Source organism: Lissotriton vulgaris, chromosome 1_2 (genome assembly GCF_964263255.1).
Source record: "Lissotriton vulgaris chromosome 1_2, aLisVul1.2, whole genome shotgun sequence".
In the NCBI taxonomy this organism is placed as follows: Eukaryota; Metazoa; Chordata; class Amphibia; order Caudata; family Salamandridae; genus Lissotriton; species Lissotriton vulgaris.
In genome coordinates, this window is record NC_141686.1 from 102750620 (window position 1) to 102755067 (window position 4448).

Genomic DNA, 4448 nt, shown 5'->3' on the forward strand with positions numbered 1-4448 from the left:
AATAGGATAAGATCTTTCAGTCGACTTACCTAGCACTTCACCCCTCGTGCTTTTAAAATAAAAAAAGTGCACAAAACTCCCTGCTGAGAGATGAGGCGATCAATCAAGTTTTGCGCAGCTGTTGTTTACATACCAAACAATAACATACGCCGGTTATATAGTTTGGCTCCTGGCGGGGTTCCAATTGCTGCCACGGTGAACTCCCAGAATCCCTGCTCATTATGTGACAAGCAAGCTGGGTCCATGTAACTGGCACCACAGAGCTGTTCCTTGCCCATAAGGAAAGACTGCGTTCCTTCCGATAAAACCCCACCCGCACCCCCACTTGCATTAACCGGTAGCTGTGCGCAATAGGTCCTCCGGGCCAGCTGCACCCCATCAGTAGAAGCAGTGGTTTGGTTGGGGAGTTTAACAGTCAACCCCCGCAACCTCCTAAAGCCGTTGACAGGCAGGGCAAAGAGTGCGAGCATTACAGTTCAATTTGGGATTGAAGCACCAGTTGCCCCCAGCGCCGTGAAACAGCACAGCCCTGTGGCAAGCTCTATATTAAAAACATGTTATTTATTATCCCAAAGATCTCAATGTGTCCAATGCTCGACGGGAGCAGCACATGCAGTCCTGTGTTTTGCATCCCGGCACTTGCAGCCATGAAATGACAACAGGGAAAATCGGCCTACAAATACCAGGATGCAAAGCGAGAAGACCTGTTGACAAGCGAGAGAGCTGCAATGTCTCATCTGCGTCTACCGTTAGCACACACACCCTCAGGCACTCTTACAGATCTCCTGACCGAGTTTCTGAACTACAACCTAACCTCGTAACGTGTTACAAAATGAAGATGGTTTACATTTCTCTCTCTTGAGACAAAACGTGTATACTTTAAAACACTTATTGAAAACACTCCCAGAGACCCAACGATAGACGGAACAGTTGTTTTCATGGCATTTAATTTTTTTCGCCACATGAGACAAACAGCCGTGGCACATGAACAACCAGCACCGCCTCTCCCCTACCTCCTCCACCGCCGAGGAACGCGCAGGAATGACTGCAAAAATGCAACAACAACAAAAAATAGCCGGAAACGCGATAATGAATCCCGCCCCTCCCAGACTGGTGACCTGACTCATGGTTGCCATGGCGATATTTGAGAAAATACGCTTGCAACACCGTAAGTCACGTCACCCAGTCCTCGAGAGGCGAGATCACAGCCGGACAAATCATCCGAACACGGGCTTTGTCCGGTGGCAGGCCTCCGTTTGGTGAGGCCGGCCAGTGGAAGAAGGGGCGTGGTTTCATGCCCCTTCTTGCTAACAAGAACTCTCGCCTGCGACAGCGCACGCGCTGCAACGCAGGCTTCGACCTAAAAAGTGGAGTTTTTATGGGATCTAGGAGCATCAAGCTAGAGGGTCAGACCATCTCTACCTGGGTCTTCGAATACAAGGTGTGGTCAAACCTTTCATTGAGAAATCACCCAAGCTTCACCTCCTATCACCAGAATATTGGTTTTATTGGAGTTTAATTTCTAAATTTTCAATGCCGTCGAAGTCTGTTGACAAACACTTGTAAAGTCAGTTGATTCCACCCACCATCAGTATTATTTGAATCTCAGCAGAATAGACAAGCATTGGAAATGCAATAGGTCTCGCATTAGGAAAGTTTGAGCAATTGGTATTGTAAATGACACTTTTTTTTATTTATGTGTTGATTTTGAAAATAGCAAAAGTAATAGCTTTGTCAGTTACAATGTCAATAGTTTTAACTTTCGCAAATGTGACACCTATAGCATTTGTAATGCAATGTGTGTTGTCTTTACGTGACTTAGATGTATTGATATTGCAAATAACAATGGCTTTTAATTTTGTAAATAATTAATACTTAAATAAAATGTATTGTAATTTATACATGGCAATAGCACCCAACATGTCAAAGAGGTGAATTCACGGCTGGAGACATTCCATATGTCTGAGCTGGCAATGGATGATAGTGCACCTATAGTGCAGTGTGCACGCCCCTCACAGACCTGTCCTGATGTGCCCACAGCCCACACAGGAGCGTGTGAGAGAGAGGGATGAGATGAACAGTCAAGACTACAAAAACCACTGGGGTGGAAATAAGCAGATTGTGTGAGAGTAGGTGACCAATGGACGGAGGGAAGAGAGAGAAGGGGAGGGTTGAGGAGAAATGCAACACGGCGGGCAGGGGAGGGGGCGGAGCGGATAAAAAAATAAATAAACAAGACGGAGGGAAGAGAGAGAAGGGGAGGGGGGAGGAGAAATGCGACACGGCAGGCAGGGGAGGGGGCGGAGCGGGTAAAAAAATAAATAAACAAGACGGAGGGAAGAGAGAGAAGGGGAGGGGGGAGGAGAAATGCAACACGGCGGGCAGGGGAGGGGGCGGAGCGGGGAGAGGGAACAGACGGCGATTTGGTGATGTGCACGCGCATTTTAGGTCAATGCGCTTGCGCATTGACCTAAAAGCCACGGGCACAGCACCAAATCGCCCAGTTAGTTTAACTCTGGTTAAAGCCCTATATGCTCGCAAGCTCGATGCGCATGCGCATCGAATAGCGAGACCTAAAAAAGGCTTCTAGATTACAGCCACTAATCTGTCTGAGTCTAAGCAAAGATGTTGAGCAAGATGCGGTACAATGCGGGATCCTGCAATCTATTGCCAATACTGCAAACCGAAAAAGGGGAGAGGTAGACTACGAGCGTCTAGTCTAGCTTCTGAATAACAATCTACCCTTTTCCAGGGGTCCCTGACAGTCCAACTTTATTTGGCTCGTCAATCAGAATGACATGATCAAAGGCTGTAGAGAGATCTAACAGCAGCAGCTCTGTTGGGAGGCCCTGGTCACCTATGGTGTGTAGTTCATCAAGGGCTTCTATTTGGACTGTTTCAGTACTATTCTCGGCCCAGGAACTAGCCTGTGACCAATTCAGAAAACTCTGATTATTAAGGGTATTGGCCAACAATTTAGCCAGATGTTGTTCCATAATTTTGGAAACAACTGGAAGTAAAATACAAATTGGCCTGAAGTTCTTCAACTCTACAGGGTCAGAGAAAGAAAAGTAAACACCAATCTGGATGACAAAATAAGCAGCAATTTGTAGGAGCTCAGTCTTTGAATGCACATAAAATGTGACAAAATAAAAATTGGATTTAAAGATATCTACATTGCTCTTTTACTTTCTGGATGAACAGAACTCCTGTTCTTTGCAGCTCGACCTCTCACTAGAAAGGGACTAGTAACCCTAAAAATAGCTCGCCCTGATAACATAGAAAAGATGGCTTAGCTTTGAAAACCGTAGAGGTGTACCTGGTGGCCAAGTCATTGCCACTTTTTTGACACGTCATCAACTGCTCCTTCAACTCCGCTACCTTCCCAGAAGACTGGAAACACGCTGAACTCACCGCCCTTCTGAAAAAACCAACAGCAGACCCCACCGAACTCAAAAACTACTGCCCCATCTCGCTTCTTCCATTCCCGGCCAAAGTCATCGAGAAAGCCGTCAACAACCAGCTCGCCGACTTCCTCGAAGCCAACAAATCACTCGACCCCTCACAATCTGGCTTCCGAGCCAAACACAGCACTGAGACCGCCCTCATCGCAGCAACAGACGACATTCGAACTCTACTGGACAATGGAGACACAGTCGCCCTCATCCTCCTCGACCTCTCCGCAGCCTTCGACACAGTCTGCCACAGCACCCTTTTACAACGCCTCAGAAACATCGGAATCCAAGGAAAAGCACTGGAATGGATCACCTCGTTCCTCACCGGAAGAACCCAGAGAGTCCGCCTCCCACCATTCAAGTCCGAGGCCTCTGAAATCATTTGCGGCGTACCTCAAGGATCCTCACTCAGTCCCACCCTATTCAACGTATACATGAGCCCCCTCGCGGCCATCGCCCGCCAACACAACCTCAACATCATCTCTTACGCGGACGACACTCAACTGATCCTCTCTCTCACCAAGGACCCCAGCACCGCCAAAACTAACCTACACGAAGGAATGAAAGAAGTCGCCGAATGGATGAAACAAAGCCGTCTGAAACTGAACTCAGACAAAACAGAAGTCCTCATCTTAGGTACATCCCCCTCTGCATGGGACGACTCCTGGTGGCCGGAAGCCCTCGGAAAAGCACCCATCCCGACAGACCACGCACGGAACCTTGGCGTCATCCTGGATTCTTCACTCTCAATGAACAGACAAGTCAACGCCGTACCATCTTCCTGCTTTAACATTCTTCGCATGCTCAGAAAAACATTTCGCTGGATCCCCTCCGAAACAAGGAAAACAGTCACCCACGCTCTAGTCACTAGCCGACTGGACTACGGAAACACCCTCTACGCAGGTACCACCGCTAAACTCCAGAAGAAACTACAACGAATCCAAAACGCCTCAGCCAGGCTCATATTAGACATCCCACGCAACGAACACATCT